This window comes from Schistocerca americana, chromosome 1 (genome assembly GCF_021461395.2).
Source record: "Schistocerca americana isolate TAMUIC-IGC-003095 chromosome 1, iqSchAmer2.1, whole genome shotgun sequence".
In the NCBI taxonomy this organism is placed as follows: domain Eukaryota; kingdom Metazoa; phylum Arthropoda; class Insecta; order Orthoptera; family Acrididae; genus Schistocerca; species Schistocerca americana.
In genome coordinates this window covers 1,081,941,446-1,081,958,738 of record NC_060119.1, presented here as the reverse complement: position 1 = coordinate 1,081,958,738, position 17,293 = coordinate 1,081,941,446, and the positions used below count along the sequence as shown (strand labels likewise).

The 17,293-nt window shown below is 44.6% G+C and overlaps 1 protein-coding gene across 2 annotated transcripts in view; it reads right to left on the bottom strand.

Moving 5' to 3' along the window:
- LOC124617721 overlaps positions 1-16,499 on the bottom strand; it is a 422,320-nt gene extending 405,821 nt beyond the window's left edge. The window contains exon 1 of one of the 2 annotated variants that reach the window (XM_047145289.1): positions 16,423-16,499. The gene's annotated coding sequence lies outside the window, so the exon portion shown is untranslated. Of the gene's footprint in view, positions 1-10,112; positions 10,223-16,422 lie in introns of those variants that run through there. The other variant, XM_047145288.1, reaches the window with a different exon arrangement.
- Between the last annotated feature and the right edge of the window lie 794 nt (positions 16,500-17,293).

Sequence of the window (17,293 nt, the reverse complement as noted above, 5' to 3'; positions counted from 1 at the left end):
CGGACTAACTGACCATTTTCAAGTGCAGTAGACGCCGGCACGTCACAACATTACCGTGGTATTTAACAGAGGACTCACACAGATGGCAGTAGTATCTCGTTCACGAGATATAAAAGGGCAGTGAATTGACGGAGCTGTCATTTGTACTCAGGTCATTCATGTGAAAATGTTTCCCACATGATTGTGGCTGCACGATGGGAATTAACATATTTTCAAGGCGGAATGATATTTCGAGCTAGACGCATGGGACATTCAATTCCGGAAATCTTTATGGAATTCAGTATTTCAGGATCCACACTCTCAAGAATGTGCAGTGAATACCAAATGTCAAGCGCTACCTCTCCCCATGCACAACGAAGTCGCCAAAGGACTTCACTTAACGACAGAGAGCAGCTGCGTTTGTGTACAGTTGTCAGAGCTAACACACAAGCTGCACTGGGTGAAATAACCGCAGAAATGTGGGACGTATGACGAACGTATCCGTTAGGACCATGGGGCAAAGTCTGGCGTTAATGCACTATGGCAGCAGACGGCCAACGCGATTTCCTTTGTTAACAGCACGGACATCGCCTGCACCGCCTCTTCTGGGTTCGTGACCATACCGTTTGGACCATACACAAGTCGAAAACCGTGGCCTGGTCAGATGAGTTCCGATTTCAGCTGGCAAGAGCCGATGGTAGGGTTCGAGTGTAGCGCAGAACCCACGCAGTCATGGAACCAAGTTGTCAATAAGGGCTCTGTATAAGATGCTGGCAGGTCTATAATGGTGTGGGCTGTGTTTACATCGTCCAACTGAATCGATCATTGTGTTTACCGCAGACTTCACGGGGCGTAAGATGGTGACGTGCTCATAACGGAGTGCCGCGCGGGATAGTTGCGCGGTCTCAGACGTCTTGGCACGGTCCGTGCAGCTCCCCCCGTCGGAGGTTCGAATCCTCCCTCGGGCATGGGTGTGTGTGTTGTCCATAGCGTAAATTAGGTGAAGTTAGATTAAGTAGTGTGTAAGCCTAGGGACCGATGGTCTTAACAGTTTGGTCCTATAAGATCTTACGAAAAATTTACAATTTTTTTTTCATAACGGTGTGGGTTGTTTTTGGAAGAAACGACGTTTTGTCAACGGAGTGAGTGATTGATTATTTTGTAAATTTTTTTTGTTTATTTGTAGACGCAATCACATTCTTATGACACAGTCATAACCGGTTTCAGCCATACAATGACCATCTTCAGATTCTATAACAATAGAAAAGAAAATTTATATTAGAACCTAAAAATAAGTGCAATATTTAACCAGGTTTAATAGTAATCTAACTGAATTTATGCGAAACACATATAGTTCATACCTAAAGGCGGCATACACTGAACACAGATTCATGCGTTGTAAAACTAGCTGTAAAATGTAAAACACCGGTCTTATATACAGGGCTATTACAAATGATTGAAGCGATTTCATAAATTCACTGTAGCTCCATTCATTGACATATGGTCACGACACACTACAGATACGTAGAAAAACTCAAAGTTTTGTTCGGCTGAAGCCGCACTTCAGGTTTCTGCTGCCAGAGCGCTCGAGAGTGCAGTGAGACAAAATGGCGACAGGAGCCGAGAAAGTGTATGTCGTGCTTGAAATGCACTCACATCAGTCAGTCATAACAGTGCAACGACACTTCAGGACGAAGTTCAACAAAGATCCACAAACTGCTAACTCCATTCGGCGATGGTATGCGCAGTTTAAAGCTTCTGGATGCCTCTGTAAGGGGAAATCAACGGGTCGGCCTGCAGTGAGCGAAGAAACGGTTGAACGCGTGCGGGCAAGTTTCACGCGTAGCCCGCGGAAGTCGACGAATAAAGCAAGCAGGGAGCTAAACGTACCACAGCCGACGGTTTGGAAAATCTTAAGGAAAAGGCTAAAGCAGAAGCCTTACCGTTTACAATTGCTACAAGCCCTGACACCCGATGACCAAGTCAAACGCTTTGAATTTTCGGCGCGGTTGCAACAGCTCATGGAAGAGGATGCGTTCGGTGCGAAACTTGTTTTCAGTGATGAAGCAACATTGTTTTCTTAATGGTGAAGTGTTTAAACCTCCGCTACCAAGGAACGTGCCAGAACTGCGAGCTCGCATCAACGATGCTTTCGAACTCATTGATGGGGACATGCTGCGCCGAGTGTGGGAAGAACTTGATTATCGGCTTGATGTCTGCCGAATCACTAAAGGGGCACATATCGAACATTTGTGAATGCCTAAAAAAACTTTTTGAGTTTTTGTAGGTGTGTGCAAAGCATTGTGAAAATATCTCAAATAATAAAGTTATTGTAGAGCTGTGAAATCGCTTCAATCATTTGTAGTAACCCTGTACATATAAAAATTTGTTAGATTTTGTTCCCCCTCTTTGCGCTAGATGCGCGCGTCATCTATAAGATAGTCTTTATTTTTCAAAAGCCTAAGAGATTACTAATAAGCCTGGTTAAATATTGCACTTATTTTTAGGTTTTAATATAAATTTTCTTTTGTATTGTTACAGAATCTAAACATGGTCATTGTATGACCGAAACCGGTTTTGACTATCATAAGAATGTTACGGTGTGGGTTGTGATTACGTGGTCCAGCTGAGCCGATCATTGAGTGTGGCGCAGACTCTACGAAGCCATGGAACCAAGTTGTCAATAAGGCACTGCGTAAGGTGGTTATGGGTCCAACTGAACCGATCATTGACTGTAAATGGTTGTTTTCGGTTACCTAGAAGCCATTTGTAGCCATTCATGGATGTCATGTTCTGAAACATGTCACCAGGCCACAACTGTTTGCAATGAATTTGACGAACATCTGGACAAGTCAAGCGAATGATTTAGCCACTCACATCGCTCGATATGAGCACTTAAGGGGCATCGAACACTTATGGGACAAAACTGAGAAGTCATTTCGTGCAAAAAATTATGCAGCGGCGACACTTCCGCAATTTTGGACGGCTACAGAGACAATAATGGCTCAATATTTTTTTGCAAGAGACTTTCAGCGACATGTTCAGTCCATCCCACGTCGAGTTACTCTACCAAGCCGGGCAAAAGAAGGTCCGACACGATATTAGGAGGTACTCTGTGATTTTTGTTACCTCGGTGTACGTGCTCGCTTTCGTTGATAAAAACCAGCTGTCACTTCTGTCCGCTGTCTCTGTTTTCCGGGCTGCCAGAACTGACAGCCGGTTTTTTAACGACGAAAGCGAGCTCATGCAGTGACTTAAAACGAAGCAGCATGGTCGATGTCGACATTACTCCATTAAGCACACATTCTGTTTTTAGGTTTGACGCTTGCACATTGTGTGCTCACTCTCAGAACTGCTATGTCCTGTGTTAAATAATAGGATAATATTAATACATAATGGCACCGACAACACATGAAAGTAGTCTTTGAGGCCGAAACTGGTCAACCGTGTGAGTTTCAGTACGGTAAACACACGTAAGCAACAGCCAAGGTCTTTCACTTTTAACTCCGTCGCTGAAAGCATTGCCTGCAAAAGGTAGAGATCTGCATTGAAACATTGATCCAGAAGATAGTTTTGATCTGTTTGGTGACAGAAACACGACGATATTTATATTCCAGAACACACATTTAATCTCAGTAAAACCAAATAATATCGAAAGTAACTGCTGGAGACTGTAGGACATATTACTGGAACGTCAAACAACTAAAATGTTGCAAGAACATTTTGAGAGTAAATGTAATAAACGATTTACCATCGTTTTGACAGAAATGCGCCGAGAATTCTTTCCGCCGGCCCGGTATCCCGCACGATTACACAGGAGCGCCGAGGATTTTATTTACGGCCTGGCTGCAATAACTTTTCCTGCTCCTGACACGGTGCAGAACTTGCGCTTCGCACCCTCCGCCTCACACATCACCGAACTACCCACATGGCCGCTCCCCTGCCGCGCCACATTCCCCTGCCCTTCAACCCCCCCTCCAACACGCTCCCTTTCCTCTCGTACAAAACGCACAAACGCAGCCTGTGAATTGCTAAAGAGACTAGCAGTAATTACGGCTAAAACTGAGCCCTTCTCTGCTGCGTTTTATCTGTTGGAGACCATAGAAAGATTCGCCCTCGGCGCTTATTAATTTCGTGACACAAGGATCTCTTTCAGTCACAGCCCTTCCAGTGGGAAAAAAAGAGGTTACTGTAGACTTGAGAAGAGCTCGGGTTTGTCAAAGACGGGGAGTGAAATCGGCCGTGATTTAATGAGAGCACGAAAATCTAAATATGGACGGCCAGACGCGGCGTTAAACCTCACGTTTCCCGAATGCAAGTCCAGAGCCTCATCCACGACGCCACTTCTCTCAGTAATATACGAGGCGTGTTTTTTAAGTAAGTATCGTTTTGAAACTAAAAAAAGACGTACTAAGATATCTCAATAATTTTATTTTTACATGAAAGCCCGTATCTTAATCTATGCACGGACGCCATTACAGTCTGATTCTTCCTTGTTTACGTTGTGTACTGAGTGTTTAAGATGCCTCCGGTAATCTTGAGTCCCGTCGACTGTGAAATACGGGCTGTTATTAGATTTCTTAGTGCTAAAGGCCTAAAAGCGATCGATATTCATCGCAGGCGAAAACATTATGAATGATGGAATGGTAAGAAAAGGGGTGAGAGCATTTAAAGATGGCCGCACAAATGTGCATGATGAACAACGGAGTGGGCTTTCTACGGTCGTTAATGAAAGTTTCGTGCAGGAAGTGGACAATAAGGTGAAAGAAAACAGACGCTTTACGATTTACTCCTTGCGGAATGAGTGGCTCTGAGCACTATGGGACTTAACTTCTGTGGTCATCAGTCCCCTAGAACTTAGAACTACTTAAACCTAACTAAACTAAGAACATCACACATATCCATGCCCGAGGCAGGATTCGAACCTGCGACCGTAGCGGTCACGCGGTTCCAAACTGAAGCGCTTAGAACCGCACGGCCACACCGGCCGGCTTGCGGAATGACTTTCCTAATGTTTCTCGTAGTGTTTTGTATGGCATTGTCACCGAGCACTTGAATTACCGAAAATTGTGCGCACGTTGGGTACCGAAAATGCTGACTGATGTGCACAAAACCAAACGTTTAGAAGTGCATTGACTTTCCTTGAGCGGTACCACAACGACGGTGATGAATTCTTAAGCCAAATTCTTACAGGCGATGAAACATCGGTGGCCTACGTCACACCAGAATCAAAGCAACAGTCCATGGAAGTTGAGCAAGGGCATCGTTTTGCTGCAAGACAATGCCCGTCCGCATTTGGCGTGTCAGACCAAAAATCTCACCACATCTTTTCGATGGGAAACTCTAGTTCATCCTCCGTACAGCCCCCAAAACTCTTGCGCCCGGTGACTAGCATCTGTTCCTGCACTTGAAGAAACAGCTGGGCGGTCAGCGTCTTCAAGACGATGACGAAGTCAAAACAGTGGTTAACAAGTCAAGCAGCAGACTTCTATGAGGAGGGTATTCAAAAACTGGTACAACGTTATGACAAGTGCCTCAATATTGACGGAAATTATATAGAAAAGTAAATTACGGTACAGGCTTTCATGTAAAAATAAAATTATTGAGATATCTTAGCACGTCTTTTTTTAATTTCAAAACGGTACTTACTTAAAAAACACGCCTCGTATTCCAGTAATCGTCACTACGCAATACGCTTGTCGCTCGTGGAGAACGCAACACGGCAGTAGTCACCGTGCTTTTCACTACAATCTGTCCAGAAAACATTAAATCTCTTTCTAAAGAGAACAATCTGCATCTCAAGGCTACGGTTCTTCAGAGCACATTTCAAATAAATCTTCATACAGCGCTTCCATAATGTCACATTCTTTGTTCATAGTTTAAAACAAGTGTAGTGATGCGGTGGCGCTTGAGCTGAAGGGATCCTATTCAGTACGTACGTCGTGCCATGCAAAACGATTAGACGGAGTGGCGTTATCCTTCCGATGAGGAGAATGTGCTGCAACGTTATGTGACAAATCGCAAATATCTTTGCAGTATCTCATGGTGGAAGAACTGTTTGTGGTGACCCGTATTTTAAATGCGAGCTCCAATGACGGGGACAGCACACTGTCTTAATCTCGTTTGCACCTTCGTAACAAGAATAACCGTGTTTACATCAAACACGCATACCCGTTCTACTCGTCTGCTGCAAGGAGTCCAATCGTCAATCACAACTCGTCAGAATAGTCGCTGAGTAGTAATATCCAGTTCCACAGCTAACCTTTGGGAAAATCCTTCCACTTTTGTTTTACGACTTTCACCTTTAATCATGCCAATGAGTCACTGCTCGGACTGAAGGAACACAACGGGAGTGCAGGCAAAAATATGGAAACACTTCTATCAAACTTTTTAGGCTTTTTGTTCATTTGTTAAGTATTCAACAAGAATAACTCTACTACCATCACTAAATACGGAATTTCTAAAATAGGAGATTATGTGATTGACTAATAAGATGTTTTTATATAATACCATCAAAATTCAGCGACTTCAAATGCAAGTACCAGCTGAAATTGTTGATATTTACTTAACTCTACGTAGTTTGTTGCAAGCAATCTATTACGAGCATGGTAGGCACTATTTTGGGCTGTTTATCACTTTTTTTAAATTTCAGCATCCCTCCTTCGACATCACAGTCAAAACCACTTATAAATTTATAAGGTGAACTTGGTTGTAATCAGAGAACTTGCCGAAGCAATGTGAAGCACTTGGATCAACACGTCAGCTTCAGAGTGATATGTACCTTATTTTGGGTACTCTCGTAAATATTGCAATACTACAGCAACGTTATAGATGTTAATGACCAATAATGCCTGCTAACCGCTTACAATATCGCGCGTTGAGTGGTAACAAACAGACAGCTCTAGTGTTTCAATTTAACAAGTAAGACGTGTTCGATACTAGATTGTTGCAATTCGCCAATGAAGCGATGTAGGAGCAGCTTATGCCGTGAAAGGTTGAAAGTCAATGTAGAATTGATATGCCGTCGAATGGCACTAACGATTTATGGTTGCAATCCTTGTTGAGCGGTATAAAATTGAGAAAAGAGCGAACCTGAAATAGATTTCCGATTCCGAATGGCACCATTTGTTACTGTATTGGCCGGAAGTAATATATTTCCGTTGTTTCATTCTGGCGCGAGATTATACTCGGAGACCGCGGATTCCGTCGATAAAAGACCGGAGGCTGTTCCGGGTTATTTTCTGAGCGTTTTGGCATAAGGGACCCGTTGTCTCCAATGGCCGTTACACTGCAGTTGCATTTCGTTTGATTTACTGCCCCCATTTGTACTGGTATAGGTACTACACTGAAAATATCTGCACAAAGCTCCAAATACCGACGGTGCGAAATGTGTGATTTGTTTGGAAACAAACTGGTTCCATTCACTCATTGTACTTACTGCTGAGAACAGCAATGCCCCACTTCACCCTTCGCCCGCAAGCTTCGGTGGCGGTCGGTTCTGACTCGGATTTGTTTATCTGATAGCGTTAGTTGTAAGCTAACAGTGATACAGAGCAGTTAACTGTTACGCATCTCATGTGTGGGGTCACTGAATGTAACGGAAGAGCAGCAAGACTCTTATGTTGAGTTGTTTCCATACCGGCGGCAACCGTGTTTCACTTGCGTTCTTCTGCATATTTCACGTGAGTTTATGTGACTACATGTTATAGGCTATGTCACTGTTGCGAAGGAATAAATCATAGTTGCGCTAATGGTTAAAAGTCTAGATCGGGGCCAGTGAGGTACTTAGATGTCCCTGCAGCAATATTGCCGGCAATCGACATGAGGAAATGAAAAGATTGAAGAGAACGAAAGGGGGCGTGTCAGCTGCTCGTTATATGCAACCACTATGAGCAGCTGGCGGACGACGTATTTCGGAGCAAGTGGGGAAGGAATATTGTTACACTCTTACTTTAATATAGGTATGAAATGTATTATGTATTCAGAAAAAACAGCGATCGTATTCGGAAGAGTTAACTTAATTGCTCGAGGAACATCAGCTTTAGAACGACTTTCATCACAGAGGTCACTCACGTCACTTTCGCGGTTGAGTTCTTGTAAACAATGATTCCCGTATCGTATCTTCCGTTAGTAAAATGTCATTCCTCCGAGCCATTTTCACATAAATGAACTTCGCACTCAACGATAGAACAGTTACAGAATGTGTACTCCAGGGTCACAATGACTCTTCAAAATCAATTTCTGTCAAATTAATTAACTTCGAACGCCCATCATCTAACAGGCCTCACTCAATGCTGAATTTACAATGGTGGCAGTGGGTTGTTAATGTGCAGTGGCGCACGCACAGTAACAAACAAAAAATTGCAGGATCAGAGTGTACACTTCAAGCGTTAAAGTATTAAAATAAGTTCGAACCTGAATTTCAATTTCGGCGCTAGAAATAGAGTCTCTCGCTGATACGTGAAAATATCACCAAACAGGGTAAGCGAAACTGACAAGTTGACAACGTACAGAACACTGACGTGACAAGCGCTGGCCCCGATCTAGATTTTAGCCTCTTACTGTGCTGTGGCGAGCCACTAACGACCACCGGACCTCATACCAAAATACTCAGAAAATATCTCTGAACAGTCTCTGAAAACATTTCGTTGGAGTCCTGGTTCACTCTGCAGACCTCAAGGGCGGTGCACTGTTGCAATCATGCATCGCATGCATGCATCTACGCGTTCATTTACATGATTACTCTGCAATTCTCAAATAAGTGCCTGGCAGAGGTTCATCGAACCACCTTCAAGCTATTTCTCTTCCGTTCCGCCGGCCCGAGTGGCCGAGCGGTTCTAGGCGCTACAGTCTGGAACTGAGCGATCGCTACGGTCTCAGGTTCGAATCCTGCCTCGGGCATGGATGTGTGTGATGTCCTTAGGTTAGTTAGGTTTAAGTAGTTCTAAGTTGTAGGGGACTGATGACCTCAGACGTTAAGTCCCATAGTGCTCAGAGCCATTTTTTTCTTCCGTTCCATCTCGAACAGCGCGCGGGCAAAACAAACATTTAAATATTTCTGGTCGCTCTTTGATTTCTCTTATTTATGATGAACATTCTTCCCTATGCAGGTGGGCGCCAACATATTTTCACACTCTGAGGACAAAGTTCGTGACTGCAATTTCATATGATCCTGCCGCAACGAAATATGCCTCTGTATTAATGACTGCCAACCCAATACATATATCATATATGTGGCTCTCTCTCCCCTGTTTCGCGATAATATTCAGCGACCTGTCCTTTGAACTTTTTCGATGTCCTGTATCGATCCTATCTGATGGGGGTCCCACACCGCACAGCAATCCCCCAAAAGAGGACGTAAAAGCGTGCTGTAGGTAGTTTCTTTAGAAGACCTGTTGGATTTTCTCAGTGTTCTGACAATAAACCGTTATCTTTGGTTTGCTTAACCCACAACTTTATCTATGTGATCGCTCCAACGTAATTTACTCGTAACTGTAATGCGTATGTATTTAGCTGAATTTTGAGCCTATGGATTTGTGTGATTTATCGTGTAACCGAAATTTCGCAGATTCCTTTTGGTACTCAGACGGTCGATAAGTAAAAATTATCAATATACCGTAATATTACACGCAACTGAGGAAGACAGGACTAAAAAAGTTGAAGATGTTATATCGATGACTTCACACTTATCATTATTTAGGGTCAATTGCCACTTTTCGCACCATACACATACCGTTTTGAAATTTGTTTTGATCATTTGATGACTTTATAAGGTGGTAAATCACAGCATCATCTGCAAACAATCTAGATTGTTACAACCAGATTGTCTCCTAAATCGTTTTATGAAGATAAGGAACATCAGAGGACCTGTAACACCTCCTTGGGGAACGCCCGATATTATTTCTATTTTACTCGATGACATTCCGTCAGTAACTACGAACAACGACCTTTCTGACAAGAAATCACGAATCCAGTTGCACAAGTGAGACGGTAGTCCATAGGCACGTAATTTGATTAGAAGTCGCTTGAGGTAAGGTGTGAACATGTAAAGGCTGTTATTACGAAACAAGCGATGAGTCAAACAAAAGACGATGCACGGGCGGTCGTCTTTGGAGAGGCGGTGGCATACTTACAGATGACGAGCTGTCGCAGGAGTCTTGGGTGAATACAGGCACCGCTAGTAAGCTGTGGCGAACGACACAGACAGACACACACGCGGTGCGCGCACCGTAGGCCGGCGGCCGGAGAACTGACGGAGCGCTCGGTGGGTCCCTGTTCTCCAGCAGCCGGCCAGACCGGCCGCAGCTGGCGCTGGAGGGGGAACTCACGCCACCCCGGCTGGCCAAGCCGAGGTATGCCACACGGCGCTCCAAAAGGCGGCCGTCGAGAGCTGCACCACCCTCCAGCGGATCACAACACCGTGTCTCCTGGTCTGGGAATTAACCCCAGCAACTCAAGACCGTGTCAAGAAAATTAGGCTGGGGGAGCAACTCCGAACTCACTTGTCGAGGAAATGAAACACGGGCGAGCCTGCCGCTGTGGCCGACCGGTTCTAGGCGCTTCAGTCTGGAACCGCGCAACCGCTACGGTCGCAGGTTCGAATCCTGCCTCGGGCATGGATGTGTCTGATGTCCTTAGGTTGGTTAGGCTTAAGTAGTTCTAAGTTCTAGGGGACTGATGACCTCAGATGTTAAGTCCCATAGTGATCAGAGCCATTTGAACCATTTTTGAAACACGGCCGAACACACACACACACACACACACACACACATGCTGAAGAGATCGAAAGAAGCCGCAAGATGCTCTCCTGACGCAACGTTTGTCAGAAAGGGAATGTTGAGTTCACTGCGATAACAGTGATTTGCCAGATGATCAACTATAGTACACTGTAAGTAGGCTGTTTAGGTTTCTATGTTGGTAACGTCACCTAGCGCTCTGTATGAAAATCACTGGCTGTGCAGTGTGCAGTCTGTGGCTGGTTGGCATTGTTGGAATATTCGCGATTGTAGTGTTGGGCAGCTGGATGTTAACAGCGCGTAGCTTTGCGCAGTTGGAGGCGAGCCGCCAGCAGTGGTAGATGTGAGGAGTGAGATGGCGGAGTTTTGAGAGCGGGTGATCTGGACGTGTGTCAATCAGAGACAGTAAAATTGTAAGACTGGATGTCATGAACTGATATATATATATATATATATATATATATATATATATATATATATATATATATAATGACTTTTGAACACTATTAAGGTAAATACATTGTTTGTTCTCTATCAAAATCTTTCATTTGCTAAGTATGCCTATCAGTAGTTAGTGCCTTCAGTAGTTAGAATCTTTTATTTAGCTGGCAGTATTGGCGCTCGCTGTATTGCAGTAGTTCGAGTAACGAAGATTTTTGTGAGGTAAGTGATTCATGAAAGGTATAGGTTACTGTTAGTCAGGGGCATTCTTTTATAGAGATTATTGAAAAGCCGGCTGGTGTGGCCGAGCGGTTCTAGGCGCTTCAGTCTAGAACCGCGCGACCACTACGGGCATGGATGTGTCTGGTGTCCTTAGGTTAGTTAGGTTTAAGTAGTTCTACGTTCTAGGGGACTGATGACCTAAGTGTTAAGTTCCATAGTGCTCAGAGCCATTTTTTGATTACTGAAAGTCAGATTGCGTTGCGCTAAAAATATTGTGTGTTAGTTTAGTGTTGATCAGAATAAGTAAAGAGAGAAATGTCTGAGTACGTTCAGTTCTGCTCAGCTGTTTGCAAATCTAATAATGTAAGAGGCCTAACAGCACAGTCATTCATAAATTTTTCTAAGGGGACGTTTCAACACTTTTGCCGCGCGGTATTAGCCGAGCGGTCTTGGGCGCTGTGCGGCTGGTCCCGGCGGAGGTTCGAGTCCTCCTTCGGGCATGGGTGTGTGTGTTTGTCCTTAGGATAATTTAGGTTAAGTAGTGTGTAAGCTTAGGGACTGATGACTTTAGCAGTTAAGTCCCATAAGATTTCACACACATTTGAACATTTTTTCAACACTTTTATACTGAGGTAACAGAAGCCGTGGGATGGTGATATGTATCTATACAGATGCCATCAGTATCGCGTACACAAGGTATAAAAGAGCAGTACATTGGCGGGGCTGTGATTTGCACTCATGTGATTCGTGGGAAAAGGTCTCCTACGTGCTTATGGCAGCACAATGGGAATTGACAGACTTACCCGAAATTCTAGTTGACGCATGGGACATTCCATTCCGGAAATCGTTGCGAAATTCAGAATATCGGGATCCACAGTCTCAAGAGTGTGCCGAGAATACCTGATTTCAGGCATTACCTCTCACCTCGGACACTTAACGAGCGAGAGTAGCGGCGCTTGCATGGAGTTGTCAACGCTAACTGACAAGCAACACAGCGTGAAATAAGCGCAGAAATCAATGTGCGACGTACGGCGAACATATCCGTTAGGACAGTGCGGCGAAATTGGGCGTTAATCGGCTATGGCAGCAGATGACGGACGAGAACTGCCTTTGCCGAAAGCACGACGTCGCCTGTAGCGCCTGGTTGGGCCTTTGATGATTGGAAAACCGTGGCCCCGTCATATGAGTTGGTAAGAGCTAATGGTAGGGTCCGAGTGTGGCGCAGAAGCCACGAAACTATGGATGCAAGTTGTCAACAAGGCACTGTGCAAGTTGGTCATGGCTCCGAAATGGTGTGGGCTGTGTTTACATGGAATAGACTGGGCCCTCTGGTCCTTATGAACCGATCATTAACTGGAAATGCTTATGTTCGGCCACCTGCTGACCATTTGCAGCCTTTCATGGACTTCGTATTCCCTAACAACGATGGAACTTTGATGGATGATAGAGCGCCATATCACCGTGCCACAATTGTCCGCGATTATCTGTACGTTGTGGACAATTCGAGGAAATGATTTGGTCAGCCAGATGGACTGACACGAATCCCATCGGCCATTTACGGGACACAATCGACAGGTCAGTTAGCGCACAAAATCCTGCACCGGGAACACGTTCGCGATTACGAACGGCTTTACAGGCAACATGGGCTCTTCCAACGACTTTTTGATTCCATGCCACGTCGAACTGATGCTCTACGCTGGGCAAAAGGAGGATCGATACGATATTAGGAGGTATCCCATGGCTTTTGCCACCTCGGTGTACTTCACCAGATACTGCACTAATATCACACGGCAAGGTGGCGTTTCCGTGGAGGATGCTGGGAGCGAAAGCCTAATTGGCTGCTGGTACAAGCTCCGTCTCCTCCTCCCAGGGCAGCCAGCTTACAGCTTGTAATAGGAAAGAACGCGCGATGATTTTATGTATCACAGAACTGACACGAAAGTAGTTGGCTAGCCGCTTGAGGAACTAAGTACAGCCTATTCGCTCATTTTTCTGAGTAATAATAGTAGTAACCACCACACATAACCGCACAGGAGTCAACACTGTTTTCACAATGGCCGCTTATTGCTACGTTGGACAATGCTGGCAACGAATGTAAACATTTCGTAGAATCCGAAATCAGCCGATGTTCACCGATCGAAAAAGAGTGATCTTCTAGTGTGCGATTTGTAGTCTGGTCAATGAGGCACAACACTAGGTCTTCAAGTTCAAGGATCCGGTGTCCGATGCCCAGTCTGTCCTAGGATTTATTCTATCCCTTCCCCTTGTCTCTGGCAATGCTTTGTTAACGCAAAAAAAAGACGAGTAGCAGCGTGACTCGTCCACATTACATTGTAGGTCCCCTGTAACCGGCAGTGTAAATCTGCTCCGAATCAGAGGAAGGCAAGAGTATACCACCTAGCAAAGCACTGTGATATTCAAAGCAACCTTAGAGTGCAGGTGTCTTTATTGGAACTGTGTACTCTTTAAAGGCTTTCCAGCAGCCCGAGTTGATGATTTCATGTCCCGTCGACGATGATGTCATTAGAGACAGAACACTCACATTGCAGGAAACCTAACGTAGATAAACGGACGGGCACACGAACCGCCGACTTGCCGAATACGAGCCCCGTCTTCTTATCACCTCGCTCAATTAGTGTGGTGATATATTTCCTTCATTGCAGTAAAATATTTCCAAATAAGAAGGCCAAGACAGCTGGAAAAGTTCGGATTTCGACCTATAAGACAATGTTTATATGGCAAAGTTGTTGAAACAATTATCCTCACACTTATTACACTCCCTGTCTAATTTTGCAAATGTTTCACGGCATATGATATCAAGCGTTATGTTACTAGAGCCTATACTTAAAACATTTCACGAATGACACTACAAATAATTCCCATTTCCATTAAAAATATTTCGTTCAGTATCTTAGTGCATGAAATCGAGTTGGAGGTCATTCACCCCTTGACGCGCGAACATTTGCTAAAAACTTCGTATCGATGTCTGGAATCATTTATGATATGTCCACGTTGCGTGAGACGCTTGTATATATAGGAATTTTATTTCCTCTTGCAGTGCGAAGAATACTAAACATCAGATGGCGGAGCCAACGTTATGCATGTCTTAAGACAGAGGCTGTTACAAAAGCACGAAAATGATTCCTTGAACTCGAAATCGGACACAGTACAAAAACAGAAGTATTAATCCATTGTGAACATGTATCAAAATTCAGAAGACGATTCAGAAAAATCTATGCGTATTTTTGGCACTCTGGAGCTTTATCTATTACACAAAACCTGTCAATGAACTGCTTTGCATTCTGTTGCTATTCAGGTTTCTTTTCGTATTGAATTTCTAGATCAGATGTCAATGACTTTTGTACTTCATTCCCGATACAGACTGGGTTATTCCACTATACTAAATGCAATTACTCTTTTCCTTTTGTTTTTTTGGTTCACCAAGTATGATATGCCTGATGTTACACAGTTTTACTCATGATAAAAATGTTTGTGAAGGCCTATGGTTTAAGTAGTTCGGGAAGACAACAGTTCGAGTGTTTCACATGTACGTTTTACGCAAGACTGCAGTTCTTTTTAATACATTGAGCTTCTCAGGTGACAGAAACAGACAACAAAAGCATGTTCAGCTGCACCAAATCACTGTGCAAATTTTGGTAAGCCAAAAAAATGAACCCCGCAACAATTAATGATACTACATTTAATAAATTCCTAGCTGTGCATGTTGAAGCATTATTTATGATCTTCCTTGTATGTGATGTCCTTAAGTGGTTTAGAAGTATTTTGGAAACGAGACTTCACCAACTGAGCTATCTCGCAGGAGCCTAATTCAAATCACCATTCGGCTTCAGACATCTTGATATATTGTATATCTTAAGAGGTTTTCTTGAGTCAGTGCTGTCAAATTTCTTAATAGCTTCGCCCTTTCTTTCTTTCACTCTTACCTTACAACGTTGGAGCTCTCTGTTTCTAGTAACCTTGAGAGCTGTTCTCCAGTGCTGTTACTTCGTTTCGTTGACATTCGAGCTGTAACTTTTGGCACTGGAGACTCTGCCATGAACGGCTTGCAACGAAACTGATGCGTGTTTACAGGTGCCAAACGAATCTGAGGAGGTTCTTCGGCTGGGACTTCGTGAATCGGTCTGGGCTTTTTTATTTGAGTTTGACGCGGCACTAGAGCACAATTTCTCCCTCCCCTCTTTCAGTTCGTTATCTCCTCCATTTCACCATCCTCACTTCTCAAAAAATACACACACACACACACAACTGACATGACACACACGACTGACAAAAAGGTCTAATATTCGCTTTGGTAAGTAAAAATTGCATTCATCATTCAATACGAGATTTCTCTTGTCGGGAGAAAGTTCTCCACATGGACCAAAATTTAATGGATTGCTATGTCACTTTTACGAATAAATTCACCGTTAGAGTTAACTACATTGGATGTAATATTTCGCAGTAACAACAGTGATTGCATTAGTCAATGTAGCTGGAATTTCATTTCTGATGTCAACATATAGTTTATACTATCCCTAGATCTTCTTTAAGAAAAAAGAAAGGGGGATGGTTCACTAGAGACTATAGACAAATCTTGTTAACTATCTGTCCAAAGATACTACTTCTCAGACACCTGATCACACGGATCGACAAAGAGGAAATCGTAACCATCACATTTCGCAGCATCCACTGGAGGCAGAACTACAGTCTCTGCTCTGACAGAGCGCTGAACGGAATGCATATTCACTTTCCATAATCCACTTGTCAGATCCAAGGCTGAGTTAAAGGAGACTTGAAGAGATCCACAACAGCTTGTGCTTAGCTCGTGAAAAGGACGGTGTAGCTACCAAGAAGAATATTCTAGAAGCCTTCTGTAATAGCTCGGCGTTTCCATCACCACGTCACAGAACATATTTACAATCACTTGAGGTGAGCGGCCACGGCGACGAACGAGAGGACGCAGGAGCGGTGCGGCTGTGATCTTTAGGACAGCGTCGTGCTCGACAGCGGAGTGAGACTGCGGCCAGGTGGCGGTCGTACTTACGGCGTCTGCGCGTTCTCGTCGGCGTGGCGGCGGCGTGCGTGCGGGCAGGTGACGTCTTGGTCCGCCGGAGGACGGAGGAGCACTGCGGCCGAGCCTCCGCCGCGCCGCCTCCGCCGCCGCCGCCGCCGCGCGCGCTCAGCGCCATCTGGCGTGGCGTCGCCGCGTGCACCGCCGGCCAGCTGCAGCGCGCGGCCCACGCGCCGCATCTCACCTGCACCTGCCCTGCTGCAGCCTCCTACTCGCACCTCAACACTCCCATTCCATCTTCAAACACACTCCCCCCGTCCTTCAACATTCTCTCTGATAACTCCCCGATCACATAGTTTTGGAGCTTCACATGCACTTGAAGCCTGACAACTACAAAGCAGCACCGTTTTTTTTTCTTTATTGTGATTTCATTCCCCTGCCCCATGTGGGCAGGGGAGGGCTGTCAGCGGCACAATCCGCCGCTCTTCAGCCGAGTGACATGACAACTACAATAAGAATAAAATGTTACATACATAAGGCGATAAAAAAGGGGAACGCAAAACAGAGAAATGGGAGAAAATGGATGTAAAAATAGACTGACATGGAGACGTTCATGGGGACAGTTAAAAAAGTCACCAGAATTAAAAAGCACAGTTGGCGAATCTTAAAAGATAGAGAAGACACTGAATGAACATGCACAGGTTAAAAGTCGGCCACAGTATTAAAAACACTCTAGAACAACACACTTAAAACCCTCTTGGAGCACACATGACGAAGAATAAAACTGCCAGGTGGGACCTGCCGAGGAAAAGGTCAGAGAGGATGGAAAAGGAGGGGAGAGCAAGGGGCAGCAGGGGAAGCGGCAGGATGAAGAGAGGAGGGGCGTCAGCAGGTACACGAAGAG